This window comes from Mytilus galloprovincialis, chromosome 1 (assembly GCF_965363235.1).
Source record: "Mytilus galloprovincialis chromosome 1, xbMytGall1.hap1.1, whole genome shotgun sequence".
Taxonomy (NCBI): Eukaryota; Metazoa; Mollusca; class Bivalvia; order Mytilida; family Mytilidae; genus Mytilus; species Mytilus galloprovincialis.
The window spans coordinates 78493400-78516457 of record NC_134838.1 but is presented as its reverse complement, the minus strand read 5'-3'; the positions used below and the strand labels follow the sequence as shown (position 1 = coordinate 78516457).

Sequence of the window (23058 nt, the reverse complement as noted above, 5' to 3'; positions counted from 1 at the left end):
AAACGCAGCAAGAAATACCCCACCCAGAAGTGGTCATCAGCTGATCCCTAAATGAAATTATATACTAGTTCAGTTAAAATGGACGTCATACTAAACTCCAAAAAATATAAATAAACTAAAATTAATAACAAACAAGACTAACAAAAAATGTGTTTATTTCTAGCAAAGACCCTATACTGTATGAGTGAATCAATATTAATACCAATATATGCAACTCTTAATGACCTGACAACAGTATCTAAATAAGTCTGTTTTATGGTTAAGTGAGCTTTTAAGGTAAATGTCGACATATTTTTGTGCTTTTCAAAGAACATTATAATAAAAGATTGGATGTTAAATATCTGAACGTACAAGATGTCTGCATAAAAATCTTTTTTTTAGAGCTGCAGATCTTTATTTTGTCCGATTATTCCTCCGCTATTTAAGTCAGATTATTTAGAACTTATTTTTTTATGGAATTTAAGTTTTTTTTCAAAATCGTTTTGTCGCATTTTAAGATTGCGGAAGTGTTTTTAAAGTACTGCTTGTATCTTTCAATCGTTTACTTAGTAACATGTGGAACTAGTTTACTTTAACTCTGATAAGTAATTGCCAAAATTATCTTTAAAAATTTCAGTAGTTGTAACTCATCATTAAAGTAAATATTTGTGGTTCATATGTTTTCAATGTGGACTAATGTCTTTAGCATTCCATGGTTTTAGAAATGTTTACATAACCATTCTCTTCACCCAGTTTTGTAATTATTTCATAAAATAGATTATTTCACCTGTTGCATATAAGAAAATGCTTAATTAAACTTCAAAATAAAGCAGTGCATATATTTCAAATTTCTAATTTATCACAGTACACTTAGTTGATATGGAACATTCACAAGAGATCAAAGTCTCAATTTAACTTTTTGTCAGATTTTCGGTATCCTCTGGTTATGTCTAATAAGTGCTTTTAAAGATTTGGGTCAGCTTTTCGTAATGTTGTTACATATAGTTGGTTTATGACCCCTTCTGTAGCCAAGTGAATTACGAAATTTTTAAACTGCAATAGTACCAAAACAGCAAAGGTAGTGAATAACAGAGATGGACCATTATGTATTATTCTCGACAAATTTTCAATGGCTTATATCTTATAAATCAGGACATGGATCTTTCATATTTTTTATTGCTGTTTTAGTTCCGTCATCCATATATCATCAATGTTTAAATTTAACAGTCTTTAAAGAAGCTTCTTATTTTGAAACAGACTAGCAAAATGTACATTCTAAAGGACAAAAAAAATGGAATAAAGTTTAAACAAAATGAGGTTTGAAGAGCTCCCCTTTCGGACATCATAGTAATATGAGCCTATAATGTGATAAAGAATTTGTAATTAGTTCCTAATTTTAACTTAATGAATATACAACTTGTTCTTTGGAGCATTTGAAACTGCTCAAGATGCGGAAGAATATTTATTCCTCGAAGCGAAAAATATTAAATGTGACGAACATACTTCTAATCAAACATGAACTTTGCATGAATAATAACATCAATTTAACGGCATGAGAATGTCATAAGTCATCTCAAAAGATTGCATCTAAATTTAAAGGTTAGAAATAATCCGTTGAATTTTCCACCAGTACTTAAGTTCAAATGAAAGTCAATTTGTACTTGGAAATCATGCCCACATCTCTCTAATCGTATTTAGGGACTTAATTGTCAGAGAAAGAAAAAAGGTTGACCTCTCAATTTACTGCACCCAATGTATCAAAAAGGCATTATCATCAGCAACATATCGTTACCTTAGCCGGGCTATACTGAACAAATATCTTACCCGGAAAGCCTACTGTCGAATTCATATATTCTTAACGAGCTTCTTAGTATTTCTCATAGATGAATGTATATACCTTTTCAAGGGACACACGGATATTCCTTTTGAATAGAATCATTTTTTTAACAGCGTGGTCAAGACTATTTCTTGGCGTGCTAAGGTTATCAATTCACTGGGTCAGATTAGGTGAAAGTGTTATGGATATTTTAACTGTGGGGTCGCCAAAGGTTCTAAACGCCCAAATAAATAATACTTACACCTAGCAGAGGACCTTGTGTGATGATTTAAATGTTGATTGTTTTAATTAAATCCGCATTGGAAGGTGCAAAATCACTGTTATCGATAGCAGATGACAACCAAGATAAAGGTAGATGATTCAGTTTTGTTACCAAAATAAGTATTGCGGTGGTCCACGCTGTTATGAAAATGATTCTATCTATGTTGTTAATTACTAAAGAATAAAAAACAATCGCTTAGTACATGTAACGTTACGCGCAGGTGTTCGACTGACCATCATGTAATGACGACTCTTTAACATACTGTGTGAAGATATGAATGTTTGAATTGTATTGGCATATCCATCATGTATAAAAAGGTTGTAAATCTGTAACTGAAACTTTTAACGAACAAATCGATTCAGGTTTAGGTTTGAATTTTCTTATAACACTTTTTATTTTCTATATAATTATTTAACTTAATAGTTTACATTTCACATACATTTGATCTTAAATCTATATAACATGCATTTTTAAAGGGGGAGAAAAACAGTGAAGGGTTACAATGAATTTCTATTCAGAATATTGGTAGATTTGATTCACATAACATCGAGCAAAGAAGCTTCCACAAAAAGCAATTTCACATCCTCAATTAAAAAGAACTGGCTTAAATTCTTTCAGATGATGAATAGAAACTTCCCCCTGTGATTTAATTACAAGTAAATTACACGCTTCCATTCGATCACAAACGTTGGTAATAAACCTGACGGAAATTTACTGTTTTAAACTTGCTGTTGAAAATTTAAGAGCAAAAAATCATTACTTTCATTCCTTTAATGTAAATTAAAATGTCATCTTATTACAAACCGTTTTGCATTTTGGAAGGGACAAATATTTCTACGGACAACCCTAAAAAAATCTTTACGGTACAAAAACTGTATGTTAAAGAATTTGGCGAGTAGAACTACATGTAGCACCATTTGTATCAGGAGTTAAAGTGAGAATATGCCATCAATTTGAACGACCAAAATAATACTTATTTGACTTTATAAAAAAAAACGAGATAATTGCAATCAAAAAATTAAGTCACGGAAAAAATTGCAATGCAGACTAAAAAAAATATTGTTTTTCGGTTCCAAGTATCGGATGATTTGGTCCGATATCTAATTAACTTAGCCATAATCTTTTAGTGATGGCCAAAGCCCATTCATGTAACAACATAGCTATGAAATTCAAATATGACACATAAGGGGTGTGGTTTCAAAGAATTTTGTTTTGCATAAATTGCTGCTGAAAGAATATTACATTTATTTATTAACTGTACCGGAAAAGTGTAAAATTACCGATATAAATTAACAGAAACGGTTGATTGAGACATTGAGTTCTTCAGTCAAGGACAGCAATGTACATCGGTTTTAGCCGTCATAATGAAAAAATATATTTATATATTATACATGTGGTATGATGGCCAATGGCACAACTATTAAAGAGACATAATGATGTAGATGCTAACAACTATAAATCACCATATGGCCTTCAACATGAGCAAAACTCAAACCACACAGTAAGCTATGATAAAATGCCCTGAAATGACAAATTTAATACAATTCAAATAGGAAAACTTAACGACCTAATTTATGTAAAAAATTAAGATGAATATCACAATTGTAAACAGAATATTATATAAATACAAAGTAAACTAATCTTTCAACAATAGTCTCTGTAGTGGCAGTACATAATGTCTACTCTCTCGTTGAAGAAGTTGAGTGATGTCAATATAATATGAAATAAAAACGATTGTAAGATACTTAGACGAACACATCAAATCATTGCTGACAACATAATACTAGGGGATGATGTAACCTTTTAATAAAACATCATTAATATTATTTGAATTGAACAAATAATGAATAACTGTTCAATAAAATCAACACCGACTTTGTTACAACATCTGAAACATTCATATAAAACCGCTATTAATTCTCAAGGCGTTTTGGTATATACATCAAAATGTCATGTTTTCTTAAGAAAGGCAATAAGCTAGACCTGTGGGTGTTATGAACATGTTCAAGTCAATGTTGTATACACGATAAAGGTGTCTATGCAGTAAGCATGCACATTGAGACATCAAAATGGAATAGTCCCTGTAGACATGAAAGACATAGATCTGCATATATAACATGTGAATTCCTAATCGTGACAGGTTATAATATAAAAATAAGGAAATGTGATTCAAAATGAAACAAATGGACACCACATACCAAAAGGCGGGAATATTAACGACTACCGTGACTACAGATTACCATGATACTCATCAATGAGCAAAATTCATATTGATAGTGAGCTATGTAAAGCTCAATGCGAAGCTTCCTAAGAACCGAACGAAAAAACAATTCAAAAAACAGTCAGCGAAAACAAATCAGACTCCAAAATATTTGAAATTCACAACAAATTATTCCCTCATTTGATTTATCAAGCTAAGTGTCAACAATGGGTACGTTCCGACTTCCTTTCGTTCTCGTATTCCTTTATATTTGATTTGTCTATATTTATCAAGGTGATGTGGTACATGTTTGGTTGTCAGCAAGAAAATTATTCACCAAAGAGGAAAGTACAGGGTATGTACACAACTACAATGTATAGATCTACAGTCGGAAATTCAGTGAAGCTAAAAAGACGTATACCAAATAGTAAGCAGGCTCTTTCTAAGAGAAGAGTATAAACACTTTTGAGTCGATAATTTAGAGTAAATTGTCGAATTTTTAAGTTGATTATTTAAAAAAAAAGTACATGTATGTAAGCACTGATTGAAAAGGGTCTAATAGTCCACAGCTTTTATGTAAGCAGCAGCAAATCAAAGAACAAAGAAATAATTGCTCTCAACATGAAGTTTTTTTCTGAGTAGAAGTGTAAGTACAAACGTCAGGTTTATGAACTTTGCAAAGAAATGTTTATTTTCAGTTAAAATGATATTTGTTCGTGCTTGATTATAAATCCACTAAGTTAAAAGATAAATATATAAAACACGACATTAATAGTATATTATTGTGATAAAGAACAACAGGAGGTAATATCAAAACATATACTTTGGCGTGTTTAACACTGGCAAGAATATTTGCATTGTAGTAGTAATCCAAAAAAAAGTGTTATGCCGTACTGATGAAGGTTAAAACAAGTGTCGGTCGCACTGAAATAGGTATCATGCGTACTTCAGTTGGAATGTCAACCTAAACTGAGATTATGCCATGGTACTAAAACTATCGGTCGATCCAAGGATTATTAGATGGGCTTGATTTGTCTTTTCTGTTTAGGCTTTTGTTTTATATTGACCCTAAATTTTCAAACCAAATGAGATAATTAGAAATATAACTTGTGATTGCAATACTTATATAAATATATACAATTAAAAGCGGCATACGCTACGATTTTGACAGATACATTGACAATCTTCAAAGTTTATGTCAATGGTTAATTCGGTGTTTTCCCATGCACCAAATTTTGATTCTTTATAATGATAACAGCTGACAAGCACTGATAGTAAAAACAAAACAAAAACACTTTATAACAATGATCTCTTCATCCGAAATTTCCTGATTTACCTTCGTGAAGAACGATCTTGCAAATAATTTCAAAGCAACGGTTGCATGAAAGCGTAAAGCGTAAAGAAGTTCGGGTCTAAATACTACAAAAAGGGCTAAAAAGAATGCGCATATGCATCTCAGGTAATTTGCCCTAGGGGTGGTAACAAAGTTTCTTAACGATTTCGTTAATAATCAAAATAAGCTTTCATTATATTTTGATTATTTGAATACGTTCGATAATAATGTTTCATGCAAACAGCATGAACAGTGTTAGTTTTTCTTCTATTTCAAATATGTTTCTTTGCAAAACAAGTACACAATTTATCACCAATGTCATAAACACTTCGAAATAAATATGTTCACTCTAAAGATAATAAATTTCAGCAAATACAACACGAAATCATAGGGAAAAAAAGGAAAAATTTAAGATTCCGGTAAAGTTGTAAATAATTGAATGTTTTGTTATTCTGATCAATGTATTTCTTGTGACATGAAGACTTTCAAAACTTCAATCATACATGCTATATAACATATTTTATGACATAAAAAATATAATGTGAGGATACATGTACTTCCATTCGGAACTCCAAAAAAATGAGTTGTTTACTGTTAAAAGGACCGTAGGACGGATCAGTCTTATGGTGTCGTATGGTAGACATTGCAAATAGCCAATGAAATGACCTCGTCCCTTAATTGCTTTTGTTGAAAATTGAAAGATGGAAAACACATAAATATATACAAAAATACATAAACCACACCAAGATGACAATATCTTGGTCAAAAACGTCCAAAGAATACATAATTTTATATGAAATCCATTACAATAGACATCGGCTTATACTGAAATAGATTTCATTTAAGAGTACATTATAATGGCCACTTAGACTGAAAGTATACACTGACAGGAAGACGTTCAAAAACTTCCTGTCACTTAATCTCGTTAGAACCTTTCAACTTTATTAGGAAATTTTATAAGGAATGAAAACAATAAGGTTACAAATATATCTTACCAGGAACACGGAAACTTTTATGATAAATTACCATGCAGAACAAAAGTATAATGACATTACTGCATGGTTCAAAAGTAATCGCTTAACAAATTTATCTATATGACGATTTTAGTTCATCATTGTCGTTTCTAGAAAAAAATAATATCACACATTTAACTGCTTTAATCCTATCCTGTTTCTTTCTAAGAGTGATATTCAGAATTACTCTCAATAAAGCAATACACGAAGATTCCATTAACACCTCTTTGATTCCAAAGTAATTTCGAAGTGCTTATCAGTTGTCAACATATCTTGGGGGCACTGACAGGTTCCGTGCAAATTTAAAAGCAAAGCATTCCATTAAACTTGTCAAATGTTAACTAAGTTCTTTTTCATAAGCAATGATGTTTAGCGTGATATTTGATTTGGTGATAAAAATGTAACCCTGCATAGAAAGCGGTATTTTCGCCCTCCTCTCTTACAAACGCACAGCATATTCAGTCACCTCAAGAAATCAACAGGCACGTATATTGATTTTGAAATTTTACTGTCTTTGAAATATTAATGACAGAGCGAAATCCATTCGGAAATAAGAGCCATAGCACAATCATTTGATATGTCCGGAACTATCAAACTGCAAAAATACACTATCAATAATTCATCCAAGAAGTGACATTGATTAGGTTGTTTTTAAGGCATTTCTAATGTTTTGTTTCATGTACCTATTTCTCTTAAGTGCTATAGTGCGAAACAGTATTAGAACTTAGAAAACCCCGACGAATTTTATGGGATTTCTTTTGCATTGCAGTTTCATTTTTATTAATAACGAAAATTATGTGCAATAGCGGAATAAGCACTTAGAACATTGAATAGCCTTGTATTGTACATGTATACGTTGCTGCATTTGAAAACACGAACTTGAGTAATTGTATTATACGGTTACATGTATTTTAAATTTGACGCATGACATTTCAAATAAATCTTAATCTCTTTTGTCGGAAAATGTCATGTCTTCTTTCCATCATGATCAACTTCATTAACCATGATTGCAACAACTAATTATTAAAATTCTGCTTCGGTTTTTTTTTTTTACCAAAAACATCAAGCAGCAATTTAGACTTGCGATCTGTTTATTACACAATCATGCGATCTGTTTTATATTACACAATCATGCAATGTATTAGTTTTTCCTAGTTTTGAATTTAATTTAGTACTTTTTACTAACCATGATAACTGTTATTGCTTTCAGTATCAGAATATACATTGTATATTGACACATAGCTGCCTAAATAAAACAATAGCGAATGGGTGGTCTGCGTGAATAGTATAGTCGACAACAAGAAAAGGGGAGTGAGTGTCTGGTGACTTTATGTGATTCCTTCCAATCAGATTTAATTTGCCATTTCCAACCTACTTCAAATTTGAAGTTTTTGCTTAATCTGTGTTGTATAAAGATTATCCCAGGTTTTGGGGGGGGGGGAAGACTAAACGCTCACAAACTTGTTTACCCCACCCCCCTTTTTCCCGCCACACTATATATAAAATTATATACTTATCCTAGGTCAGGTGTCTGTAATTATGAAGTTGTGGATTGTTGCTGTCGTATATTTATTTTTGTTTATGGTGTTGTTTTAAATCAGACCGTTGGGTTTAATTGATCACGTTTTTTGCTTTATGTCGGGGCCTTTTATACCCTACTATCGGTAGTGGTTTATTCAAAATAGGTACCCTCTTGATGCTAACATACGCTTCATTTGGACTGTTAGATTGTAGTCTCATTGACAATTATGCAAGATTTAAAAAATATGTACAGTAGTGATTTAATTGTTATAGAATGAAATTCAAAACAGTGTGGCTGTGGCCATTGATTGACACATTAAATTCATCCATTGACTGGGACAATTTAGGTGAACGTTTGTATGTAACGACCACTGCTCACTATGTACTTTTTAAAGACACTTAAACTATGGGGTCACCAAAGGTTCTCAACACCTTAATAAAGTAATTCGAAAAATTAATCAGAAATAACACGATGTTTTGATTTATATCAAATATATAAATCAAAACATAAAGGTTATTCCTGATTAATTTTTCGAATTATTTTATAATTAAAGGCGTTAAGAAACCTTTGGTGACCCCACAGTTTAAATGTCTATCGTAGGTACGTCGTGAACAGTGGTCGTTACAGACAAACGTTCACGTAAATTGTCCCAGTCAATGGATGAGTTTAATGTGTCAATCAATGGCCACAGCCACACTGTTTTGAATTTCATTCTAAGCTCAACTCGATCCAGCGGTAGGGATGCAAGAATGTGCTTTTTTGATAGAAGAAACCATGGTATTAGTTCATTACTCATAATAAATCCTAGCTCTCAATTTTACAAACAACATAACAAAAAACGAAATAGTGCACATCTCCATTCCATGTCTAAATAACATCGGTTCCAGTGATACCAAATGTAAACTTCATAGGCCAAAGGTAGTGTTTTCAATCTAATGCATAATGATTCATGACTCGAAATCGATAATTTAACTAATTTAGAATTAATTAAATTAGGTTTAAGAAGAGAATATTTCCCATGTATTGTACAATTACTTTACATTGTACTTCCTGTTGGGCTACCGATGTAGGATTCATTGTTTCTAGAAAACCACACAGCAATGGTTTAGATTTAATTCATACAGAAAAGCAAACATTTCTAGACCACAGTAAAACAGGATTTCGCCTTCAGTCATATTTCTTCATTTTATTGGCTCGATTCGATACATTTTCATTAGATTTTATTATTTCATAGAAACTAAATCATCGCTAGGTAAATATACCGACTTTACCTTTTTAAATTAAAAAAAGATAAATATTAGTATTAGATATCGACCACATCACTTGACGATTGCTATTTTCTATTGGTAATCATGTTAAATTTAATATTTTGATCTCTTGATTAAAATGCGTATGACATTTCAGACGGAGACAAAAGTTTCTTCGTGTCTGATACTAACAGATAAGTTGGAAATTCCAGAAAAATCCTTAAAAAGTGGTAGACAAAAGTTTAATATCGCCTTATTCAAATTAGGTACAATGAAGAACATTTGGAGATGCAATTTTGCATGATGACTTAATATTAATATTGTGAATGCATATGTTATGTTATGTTGTTTTTTTCAAAGCCTTAATTTATTAGTTTACAGTTTTAGTGGCGACAGTTGGTATTTCATGTTAAAAGATCAAATAATAGACGTCTGAGATTGTTCATTTCAAAATGGCTTTTAGAAAAAATCAAGTAAGATATTCTTGTCGATACTACCAGAATTCTATGAAGTTAAGTGTTATAGTTATGATGTATATTTTTTTTTAGAAAATTTTGTCGTATACGCCAACATTTCAATACCGTTCCCGTACTGCGTTTGTTTTTTTTATCTACTCGTTAGAATATTCAATAGTGTACATCCAGCTGACTCTAAAGCAAAAACCTTTGCATATATATATTATCTAACAGCATGACTGTTCATGTTTAGGTTTGAGACACAAGAAATAAATATTTTCAAAGAAAAACCAACTCTGCTTGAAATGCTTCAAAAACAAATTAAATTCAAAGATTTATTATCTTGACCTTACTACTGGCTGGTTGTACTAAGGTTTATGTGCAAGATGGTCTTTTAAAATGTTATAACACCCTTGATGCCATAACTTCATTTCCTATTTCCCATGGTCATATTTCTATAAAACTTCAATTTTATGAATTATTTAGTATGGTCTTTATCTCTCAAACTGAAGTTATCATTTCAACACAGTAGGGCATATACAACGCTTGGAATTGGTAAGCTTAGATTAAGAAAAGAATAATCATATTGTGAAAAAAATCATATGGAGCATTGAAAGCTGATTTTGTAAAGACACGAGTGAAGTAACATACTTTGCTGGATGCTTTCAAGAACTTTATTTTTTTTTAAATGTGACGTAATTTGGCAATCGTACTATTTCATTCTGACAAAAGCTAAGTTCAAATTGTGTATTTAAAGCTTATACAAACGATATTTCAGAAAGAAAAAAACACTCACAAAAGGGATTCTTTGACAATTAATTACTGTTACCAAATATATGTTTAAGTTTTGAAGATTTTGCTGCTTTGTTCAATCATATGGTTCAATCCACCATTTTGTACATTTGAAAATGCCTGTACCAAGTCAGGAATATGGCAGTTCTTGTATATTCGTTTTTGATGCATTTTGTTATTTGATTTTGCCATGTGATTATGGACTTTCCGAATCGATTTTCCTTTAAGTTCAGTATTTTTGTGATCTTACTTTTTTCAGCTTTAAAATCACACTTTTAGTATATAACACATTTTCAAATTATGATATATAAATGAATTAGGGTAAAAGCAATATATAATAGGAAACATTCTATCCATAATTGATTATGAGAAAATAAGAATATTCTTAATCAAACCAAAATAACAATTAATTGTAAATGACAATTTGATTCAGAGCCATGGATGAAAGCAATAAAGTTTGTTTATTTTAGTTTGAAATAACATAAACTTTATTTACACAACATCACTGGGACTTTAATTAATATTTTATTCTCCCTAATGCATAAAAACTTATCAATAGCAATCATAAACGAAGTTCATATTTCATTGTGTACATAATCATTGGAAAGCACATTCGTTTAAATGGAAATTCCATGAAACAGAAATGGAAACGTACAGGTTTAATAGTACGATTTGCTCTCTTACCAATTGAGTCAGGGGCTGATCCAGCCATTTAAAAAAAAAAGGGGGGGGGGGTCCCAACCCAGGATAAAGGGGGGTCCAGATATACGTCCCCATTCAAATGCATTGATTGGCCAGAAAAATGGGGTGTTCCAACATTGTGAGTGATTATTGGAATGTTAGGTTTATTTTATCCGAGTCTTTTCCTTCTTTTTTTAAATCATTCTTAATGTGTGTGTGTGTGTGTGTGTGTGTGTGTGTGTGTGTGTGTGTGTGTGTTTATGTAAGAGGTGCCTCGATGGCCGCCAGAGTGGCAACTGTATCACATGTTTGTCCAACACTGAGGTTATGGGTTCGAATTCCGCACGGGACAGGTGTACTCGATTCCGCATTAATCGACTAGGATTGTTAGTTTTTCAACCGGAGGTCGGTGGTTCTATTTTCGTCAATAAAAAATGACGCCCCACGAAATAGCACAAAAGTGTTGGAAAGTGGCGTTAAACACAAGTCCATCAATCGATTTATATCAGAAACTTTTGACGAATCTAAAGGTGTCATGAGAATAGTTCAAGAGCTGAGGATAATAATAGATTTTAAGAGAGGTTATAATGATCTAAACAATAAACACATAATTATATAAATATAAGTCTGTTTTCTGTTACTTTTGATTTTGCTACACACGCAGAGCAAGATATTATGTAACTGCAGTGAATCGTTGATCACAAATAGCATACTTGTCCTCACACGAACAAACTACGTGCCTATGGTTCGAAACATCTTTAAAAATTACTCATACATTAAATTTCGTTATTTAGCAATTAAAACCATGATTCAGAATTATTGTGAAGCTGCTGTTTGTTTAATAGACAGCTTCAAACGTGCGATATATTAAGACGACTCTACCCAGATTTCCTGTGTGTTTGAATTTGTAAGAAATGTTTTCTTTTGAAGAAACGCTGGCTACACCATTCAACCAAAACATTTTTTTAAAACTATGTAAATGGACCATATATATTTTAACAAAGGTGGCACATGATTATGGTAAATTTTGTTAAAAAATACAACTTAAAATTTAGGCAAAACATGGCGTTGTCAATGGATATAAGAAGATGTGGTATGAGTGCCAATCAGTTTATTTTCGACTTGCATGAATGCGTCGGAATGTCCCTTTGGTATATTTAGCCTCTCTCTTATATTGAAGCTGGATGTGACCAATTTGGCGTTTTTGCCTTGAAGGTACATGGGCGACAGCGCGAATACGTTAAATTGGCACAATCCGGCTTCCATTATACATGTTGCATTAGTCAATGTTATGATTTGTTTCCATTTTAATGTATATTGTGTTTCATATGTTTTGGTATTGGACGAAAATAATGTGACACGTGTGAGGTGCACGCTATCGCACTTTGATCAAATATAATTATACAATTTCGTTTAAAATAAAATCATTTAAATTTCTGGCGGGAAATGATTCCCTTTAGATTTTTCATAAATTTAACAATTTAGTGTTTTTTCAACAATAAAATAAAGATAACACGGATTATACAAAATGTTATAAAATGTATTTTAAAACTATATGCACTACAAATAATATGATAAAAAAAAACCCAAAAAACCAAAAAAAAAAAAAAAAACCGCAGGGATATTGAGGCAAATATATATTCGCACTAAATAAAAAAAATCATAAAATTCCGAATATCTGACAAAAAATGTGAAAACAACAAATCATATTTGACGGCAACAAAATCTTGACAGACAAGAGTATGCTTATTTATATTCCAGTTCTTTGGTCGATGGTGGATACATATAGCTGTCCCCTAAGCAATCATAACTATTTTAATTGTTTCACATTTGGTCATGTCAAACCTTTAAGACGGATTATACCATACTATAATATGGATTTTGCTAATTGTTGAAGGCCAAAAGGTGACACATAGTTTCTAACATTATCTTCTCAACAATCATACGACATGTCCAGATTTTATATATAAAACTACTTATCTATACCACATCTACCTATTTAATGTCGAAAATAATTATACCATGATTATAAAACGTGCTTGTTGTTTAAACCTCAGTTTCATATAAATATCGCGACATCTACAATGTGCGTTTTATCTTTATTCAAAGATTTGGATTTTCCATAGCGGTTACATTTCCACAGTCTTAATTAATCCATAGTTTCAAAGCAATTCAGATCATGAAAAACGTAAATCTATCGGATTTAACGTTAATCCCAGTAGATTTGTCTGGAAATCTTTTCATAAAATAACGTGTAAAACCATTGAAATTTTTTTTGAGATTTGAGATTAGAGAAACTATGTTGGCTGCACTCTAGTAAATTTTGCAATGATAATTTAAATTGCAATCATTGAATCCGCAAGAGACGGTCTGTATCAAAATAAACATTGAATAATTCAGTGGATTTGTGCTTTATATAACATCTTTAAATCCTTGTAGTAATTCCGTTTGGTTTATAAACATCTAATAAGATTCAAAAGTGTTTTTTTTTATTTGAAAGATATTATCTTTTACAAAATACGTTTTGTTTAAATTCTAGATTCATTTATTAAAGTCTCGACTAGAATACTTCAAATAACAAAAGGGTTTGCAACAATTGAAAATATGTTGTATAGGAAAGATTGAATTCCTTCATTCAATTTTTTTTAATTAATATTATAAAAAGTATCTTTCTGACGATTGTGTATATGTATTTTAGTGAATGATTACCTGATTGGTGTTTAACGCCACTTTCAGCACTGTCTGCTGTTTCGTAGTGGTAACTTTTATTAGTGTAGGAAACCGGAGACCCAACAAATTAATCATCAGCAGGAAAACGAACAGTCCTAATCCATTAATATTGTAGTCAAACATACCTGACACGATACGAGCGGTATTACAACTCATAAACCCAGTGTATATCTTTGATACACCAATGTTGCATTTTGTTTGTACTCATATTTCTAGTTGTAAATAGGTATTGTAGGCATTACCTAGTTCCTTTACTTGTTATCTTCAGGGTAAATAACTAGAGGCTCTAAAGAGCCTGTGTCGCTCACCTTGGTCTATGTGAATATTAAACAATGCACACAGATGGATTCATGACAAAATTGTGTTTTGGTGATGGTGATGTGTTTGTAGATCTTACTTTACTAAACATTCTTGCTGCTTACAATTATCTCTATCTATAACAGTACTTTCTGTGGAAAATGTTATTGAAAATCTTCAAATTTTAAGAAAATTGTTAAAAATTGACTATGAAGGGCAATAACTCCTTAGAGGGTCAATTGACTATTTTGGTCATACTGACTTATTTTTAGTTCTTACTTTGCTGTACATTATTGCTGTTTACAGTTTATCTCTATCTATAATAATATTCAAGATAATAACAAAAAACAGCAAAATTTCCTCAAAATTACCAATTCAGGGGCAGCAACCTAACAACCGATTATCCGATTCATCTGAAAATTCCAGGGCAGATAGATCGTGACCTGATCAACAATTTTACTTCCTGTCAGATTTGCTCTTAATGCTTTGGTTTTTGAGTTATAAGCCAAAAACTGCATTTTACCCCCATGTTCTATTTTTAGCCATGGTGGCCATCTTGGTTGGTTGGCCGGGTCACCGGACTAATTTTTAAACTAGATACCCCAATGATGATTATGGCCAAGTTTGGTTAAATTTGGCCCAGTAGTTTCAGAGGAGAAGATTTTTCTAAAAGATTACTAAGATTTACAAAAAATGGTTAAAAATTGACTATAAAGGGCAATAACTCCTAAAGTAGTCAACTGACAATTTTGGTCATGTTGACTTATTTGTAGATCTTACTTTGCTGAACATTATTGCTGCTTAAAGTTTATCTCTATCTATAATAATATTCAAGATAATAACCAAAAACAGCAAAATTTCCTTAAAATTACCATTTCAGGGGCAGCAACCCATTAACGGAATGTCCGATTCATCTGAAAATTTCAGGGCAGATAGATCTTGATCTGATGAACAATTTTACCGCGTCAGATTTGCTCTAAATGCTTTAATTTTTGAGTTATAAGCCAAAAACTGCATTTTACCCCCATGTTCTATTTTTAGCCATGGCGGCCATCTTGGTTGGTTGGCCGGGTCACCGGACACCTTTTTAAACTAGATACCCCAATGATGATTATGGCCAAGTTTGGTTAAATTTGGCCCAGTAGTTTCAGAGGAGAAGATTTTTCTAAAAGATTACTAAGATTTACGAAAAATGGTTAAAAATTGACTATAAAGGGCAATAACTCCTAAAGTGGTCAACTGACCATTTTGGTCATGTTGACTTATTTGTAGATCTTACTTTGCTGAACATTATTGCTGTTTACAGTTTATCTCTATCTATAATAATATTCAAGATAATAACCAAAAACAGCAAAATTTCCTTAAAATTACCATTTCAGGGGCAGCAACCCAACAACGAAATGTCCGATTCATCTGAAAATTTCAGGGCAGATAGATCTTGACCTGATGAACAATAATATCCCGTGTCAGATTTGCTCTAAATGCTTTGGTTTTTGAGTTATATGCCAAAAACTGCATTTTACCCCTATGTTCTTTTTTTAGCCATGGCGGCCATCTTGGTTGGTTGGCCGGGTCACCGGACACATTTTTTAAACTAGATACCCCAATGATGATTGTGGCCAAGTTTGGTTAAATTTGGCCCAGTAGTTTCAGGAGGAGAAGATTTTTGTAAAAGTTAACGCAGGACGACGACGACGACGGACGACGACGACGGACGACGACGACGGACGCCGGACGCCAAGTGATGAGAAAAGCTCTCTTGGCCTTTCGGCCAGGTGAGCTAAAAACCAGAAGTTAAAGTGCAAACAACACCCACAAGACAAACAACTGTCCACAAAAAACAAACATTCAAGCCACGTGGACCACAGTCAATACTGGGGTGAGATCTGGTACATCAGAAAGATAACCTACATGTAAAGTCAAATTACAAGGCATGATTGCATTCAACTTAAATGAAGACAAAATTAAAGCAAAAAAAGGCACTTTCAAAGAATAATCTAGGTCAATATTTACAATCAGATGCATTCTATATAAGTTCTCACGTGTTGTGAATGTTTAGAATGCTTCGGAAGAAAAAACATACAGTACAGAAAAGGTTTAAAAGCTTGAATATGGCTAGGCGGGAGGAGTATCTAAAGCTCGTCTTTGCCTACCTTCAGACTACCATCTGTCTATAGAATGAAATTCAAAACAGTGTGGCTGTGGCCATTGATTGACACATTAAATTCATCCATTGACTGGGACAATTTACGTGAACGTTTGTCTGTAACGACCACTGTTCACGACGTACCTACGATAGACATTTAAACTGTGGGGTCACCAAAGGTTTCTTAACGCCTTTAATTATAAAATAATTCGAAAAATCAATCAGGAAAAACCTTTATGTTTTGATTTATATAATTGATATAAATCAAAACATCGTGTTATTTCTGATTAATTTTTCGAATTACTTTATTAAGGTGTTGAGAACCTTTGGTGACCCCATAGTTTAAGTGTCTTTAAAAAGTACATAGTGAGCAGTGGTCTTTACATACAAACGTTCACCTAAATTGTCAATGAATGAATTTAATGTGTCAATCAATGGCCACAGCCACACTGTTTTGAATTTCATTCTATATAGGCTCTGACAACTAAATGTCATTCCTTCTGACATTAATTTTAATCAAATTTTAAATGATGTTTATAGAGTGTTCATAAATGTATTTTCTGAAATTAGATTTGAAAACGTTTCGAATATAACCTTTAAATGAAGGTGTAAAACATATTAGCACCAAAATGTTTGTTTTGCATTTCAAATGTAAATTAATCTGATTTAGTTCATTGCGTCTATCAATGCTACATTTTATAAAATTATGAAACATTTGTTATAGTTTATTCTGATAGTTTAGCTTTAGAATTTGTAAAAGCTGAATAAGTTTTTAATATTAATGATGTTTCCATAAATTATGTAAAATCTTTTCACTCAGTACCGTGTCACTCAAATTTTTAAAATAAGTTTTTTTGCAAAGTTACGTAAAACTATGCTTGCTGGCTGTTTCAGTGTTTTATAATTTGTTTGTTGAACATATCGTAGGAGAAAAGTTTGGACGTTTAACATATGGTGGCTATTTCATAAACGGGAAAAACTATCATACTGTCTAATTGAGTTAATTTCCAGCATTCTCAAACGAGGAAAATATTGTTCAAAACGCCTTCAACTTCAGAAATAATAACAAAGTATACAGTTATGGAAACACTTTAAATTATTAAGTATAAAGACTCACCGAAAAGTTATTCAAAATTAGTTTCATTAGTGAGACGTTACGGTACTTCAAGATGTTTTTGCGTAGCTAAGAGTTCACCTATATGTACTAAAATCGGACTATAATTGTTTCATCTTATGTATAAAATATCTCTTGATTCCTTCCGTATCATGATCACAAAATCCCCAAAGGACGAATATTAGATTATTTTGCCTTGTGGTTTTTTTTATATTTAGTATGCAGTTTGACAAATTATTCCAAACTATTCGATATAATCACTTTCTAATAAATTATGAAACATTTTAGTGGTTATTAGCGTTGTAGAATTAGCCAATTGGGAGCTCAGTGTGACAACCTGTTACAATATATAGAATATCTATTCCTCCTCCGACATAGGGAATACATAAAATCGGCGAACACAGACACACAGAGGTATAAATTGGTGTGAATATGACTGGAACTTTCATAGTTTAAGATCAGGGAATTTTTACATCATTTCATGTTTACAAAGTGTTTAGCAATTCGTAATGAAAAAACAACGACTGGTTGCCAACATTGCTGAATTAAAATCAAAATATTTTGTTGTTGTTGATATGCTGAAGTAAGTTATCGTACGATCTTTGTATTCAAGTACAAGATAATACATTGCAATATTACTGAACTCAAATAATCTTTATAATACAAAGAATTTGATTTTTGCATTAGTCTGCTAATAACTATGTACTGTAATGAGACGGAAGATTTCTAAGAGCATTACGTTGTATCGTAGAATTTCATATCTGACATTCACTTTGCGTACCGATTTAACTGTGCGCAATGACCTCATTATACAACATAACAATAAACCAATTAATTTTCAATAAATACAATTTCATAACTGAAATATAAGTAAGAGTTTGAAAATAAATACTAGATTAACATTTTCTATCTGGGTAGAGAAACCTGATTCTTTTAACAGTCAACAGAAATAATTAAACCATAAGCTTGTAACAAGGGAATTCTATATACAGATTTAATAATTCTACACATTAGAAATGTTGTTAACAACAAAACATCTATTTAAAAGCAAGGGTATGAATTGAATTATGCTGTAACTCAAAACTGAGTTTCATTAATATTGTGATTTTGTTTATGAATAAAGTAGCAATCCCCTAAAGCTTACACCTGCAACATCGTTCGGTCTCGTCTGCTCATGATCAAGTTTTTGCAAGGAACACGCGTCGTACCCTTCATATTTGGTATCATACGCATTCTTATACCACTAAATATCTATTATATGGGTTCCTTGTAAATATTTGTTTTATAAATTCGGGCAAAAATTTCACAAATCTTTTAAATAAGTCGAAGCCTTTTAAAGCTGATTGTATGGTATGGGGTTTTCTCATTGTTGGCCTACAATTGCTCTTATCCACTTCATGTAAACTTTGGTGGATAGCAGTCTCAATGGTAATGATCGTGTTTTAGACATACTTTAATCGTAAATTGATATTGCATGTCAATATAAGTGTATCTTAAGTGCATCTCGATAATTTACGTAGAATACAACCTCCTGCCTGAAGCAAACAATTTCTTTACTGATTTACATGATATAGCTTGCCTGACTTTGCTCTATTATCTATGAACGCTTTAGAATTTGAAGAGTAATTATAGTAATTGCTTGTGATTTAATGCCAAGAGGTCCGTAGTCTTTTTATTAAATAAATTATCCATGCTAGTAAAGTTTCGTGATTGATCGTTCACCATGCAGTATGAGCCTTGGTTAGATTGGCTTGTATAGTTTACATGTCAAACTGTCGTGTTGACGTGCAATTTTAAAGTATAAATAGATATACCAAGAAGAATGGCGTTTGTGCTTTCAAATTAATTTAATCTGATGACATTAACTTTAAAATTTTCAGGGATGTTTTCAATTTACAAACTCGTTATAATCTTAAACTCCAAGATTTATTGGACATTAATACAATGTTGTAAGAAACTCTTTCATTATCTTTAAATTTTCATTAATTGTCTATCAAAGTATACGTAAAGAACGAATTTGCTGATTGTACAGGGAAATGCATACCTCTGAAAGATATATAATAGTTTAGATTTTTCATGTTGGAGTTTCTTTTACAGGCACACATTTTATCCGGTTTGACGTGCCAAATGCAGTTAGAATGGGAATTTTGAAATTCTCTAACACAAGAAATATTTGGAATTCTGTGAATTCACGTATTTAACACTTGTGTATGAATTTGCTTAGAACAAGTGAATTTGTAACATATAACAAGCCAAATCGTTCTCAGCAAAATAAAACTGCACTTTTATGTTCTAAATTAAACAAGCAAATTATCACAAATAAATCAATTGATATTTGACCTCAAGAAAAAGGTGCCGTTTCGCCCTGATTTTTATTTGGTCTAATTCGTACATAGTAACCAAGCATAGTCACTGTGGTACTTGCAGGATACTTAAATATGAACGCATCGTCATATAGATAACTCAAGCAACTGAATATATCGATTATCATAAATAGTAGGTTGCTCCTACTCATGACACAATTACCTTTTGAGCAGGGGGTAGAGTTCTTGTATTACTCTAGGGCCTAATATAACAGGTACTAGTCCAAGCTAGATTACAGTTTTTATTTAATATACCGTGCCCATCTACCATTACAAGGGAAAGAACGTGCTTTGCTTTCAATTGCATTGTGTAAAAATTATGATTAAATGATTGTATCATATAACTGACAGAAAATCCCTATGGGTTTTATTGACCTTGTCGATAGATGGTCATCATTTTGGTCAAATGATTAAGCTATTCCAATTTTATTTCAACAAATTTAGGACTGAAAGTAGATGATGGACATACGAATATGAGTCTGCAACATAAATACATGAATAAGATAATTAAAAAAACTAAAACTAAACAATTCTCAATGAAAAAAAAATATTATAACTTCAGAAGATGTAATTGGAAAAAAACGAATATGGGGACAATTAGATATCAATTAAAAAATACATTTTCCTCAACTTTAAACTTTTTCAAAGTAAGTATTATTCGACAATGAAAAGAATCACTCGCTCTAAACTGATGTAGATAAACATTTCATTGAGATATGAAACACATTTTAGAGAACAAAACATTATATATACTTCCTGTTAGGCAAATTATTTACTTAGTCAAGAAGTACAGTTAAGTGAATTTAAAAAAAAAAAAAAAAAAAAAAAACAGCAGTAAGAAGCAATCTGACTCTTATGTTATTATGTTTCATATTAACTTAATTGATAGTACACTTGACATTTGAAGATGTAACTTTAATTACACAGGATTGAAGTAATTGGTGTTAGTTACTTGCGTTCTTTCGTATAGGAAAATAGAAACTTTAGTTTTTTAAAAGCAATCTAATCCTCCAATGACATTTCTCTATAATCAGGAAGTTATGTCTGGGTAAGAAAACATATTAAGATGGACATCTTGCATTTGACGGTGTAAAACAAGTCTATCGTAAAAGTGCCCCTTTTCAATGGACTTCACCCTCTGCCCTCCCGATTCCAGCACAGAAATATCAAATAAAAGCTATTTTACTGAAGTTTAATTTTGCATAGGAATTGAAAAAGAGAGAGCATAGAAAATCAATCCCGGGTACAATTAAAAAGAACTAACTTTGAGCAAAACACAACACAGAAACTAAGATATTGAGAAAATTGACCCAATCTAATTGTTATCTATGAAAATCATTCATTACAACAAATATTTCACTTCAAAACAAAACCGTAAAATATTTACTGAGACAATCAGTCGGCAGTCCCGATATCATACAGCAATACAATGATTGCGCGAACTCTAAAGTGCTAGTGTTTGTTGTACGTGTTTCTGCCATCTTAACTGAAGTTTCATATTCATTCCACGAGAGCATTCTTGGTTAGAATAATTTTGTAAAAGTTAATTTGATCAGAACATCGCGTATATAACAAACTCTACTTATCGTATATATGCAATCTCAATTCTAAAAAAATAAATGACCGTCACAGCTCGTACAGACAAAAACCTTGAAAATTGATGCGTTTAGATTTGTAAAGCAATAATACATTTTATATTTTAACAGATAAATATAATACCGTGTATAAAGGTTATCAAAGTATAAATCTCGGTAACAGATGTCAATATATAATTTGTACTTTACAAACTTATAACTTCAATGGGGAAAAATACATATATAATAAAATATTTAAATTACAAAATGTCAAAAAATTAATATGAATCAAAAAAATATATTTATATAATGTAGGAAATGAAATATCTTACCTTATTCTAGACGGAGCTCGTTCAGAGCCAGGTAAACACTGTGGAATAACAGTGATATTGATCCCTGTGTCTATATTGACCGACGATCCAGTCGACTTTGCGTGCGTTATATCTACTTTCACAATTTGAACATAGGTTGTCTTTCAGATTGTAGAATATAATAGATTTAAAATTATACCTACAATGCACTGATGGACTTAGTGGTTTAAGTTATGCGAGAGCAAGTAATGTTGCTGCTGTTTTAGAAAAATGAACAATGCTAAATCGATTAAGTTGTAAAAACAGAAAAAAATCAGATCAACTTCTTTTTCTGTGAAAATATATCATTGAATTATTAATGAAGTATCTATATTTTTACAACGCATAACATAAACGTACATGGAAGATTATGAATTTTAATATCAAAATACAAATATTTCTAATAAAAATGTGTCGCATTTAAAATTTGAGAAAATTGATATCAGGAAGTTTGCAAAAAAAAAATGTATTTCAGCACTTAGGAAGAAATAGAAATTTCGAATGTGAGCCGGAGTGTGGTGTAAATTTATATTTGGCAAATCCATACTGGTCCTTAAATAGTAGACACTTAAGGAAACAGATGAAGAGATTCAGTTCTGCACCAGTAATTGCTCATATCTTATTGCAATTAACTAAATATATAGTAATGGGTTGTACAATTATTGAATACAAGATACAGGAACACACATAAGTGGTTAAAAAGATAAAATACTTCCCAAAGACGTTTGCTATCCCTAAAGATGTCAAACTGTTATATAATTACAGAAGAGACACACAACAGAAAATAAAGTCACAATAGAGTTTTAGGTAATTAGTAGAACCTTTGACAAGACTACTAAACCCACTATAAATATTATATCCGGAGAAGTAAAGATTTTTCATATTAAGTAAAATTACATTTCCCTCCAGAAATCATCAATACTAACTGTGCTGACCTAGAACGTATAATTCCAATAACATCGGTCAGGAAGTCACAAATTAGTATTATATTGTATATTATTTCTCCATCTGCTTCAAAGCTTTTTAAAGCTGTGTTAAATGTAGTTCAATGTGTAATATGGTGAGTTATAAAGTCATTGAGGATTTCTCGACAACTCAAATTAAAAGAGTGAACATATTGAAACTTGTGAATTTTCTGGCAATAACCTATGTTCACATCGATA

General features: G+C 31.6%; 1 protein-coding gene across 3 annotated transcripts in view; it reads right to left on the bottom strand.

Moving 5' to 3' along the window:
- LOC143085064 (metabotropic glutamate receptor 3-like) overlaps positions 1 to 22219 on the bottom strand; it is a 65988-nt gene extending 43769 nt beyond the window's left edge. For 2 of the 3 annotated variants that reach the window (XM_076261224.1, XM_076261243.1), the window contains exon 1: positions 21878 to 22219. The gene's annotated coding sequence lies outside the window, so the exon portion shown is untranslated. Of the gene's footprint in view, positions 1 to 9585; positions 9605 to 21877 lie in introns of those variants that run through there. The other variant, XM_076261234.1, reaches the window with a different exon arrangement.
- Positions 22220 to 23058: the final 839 nt, after the last annotated feature.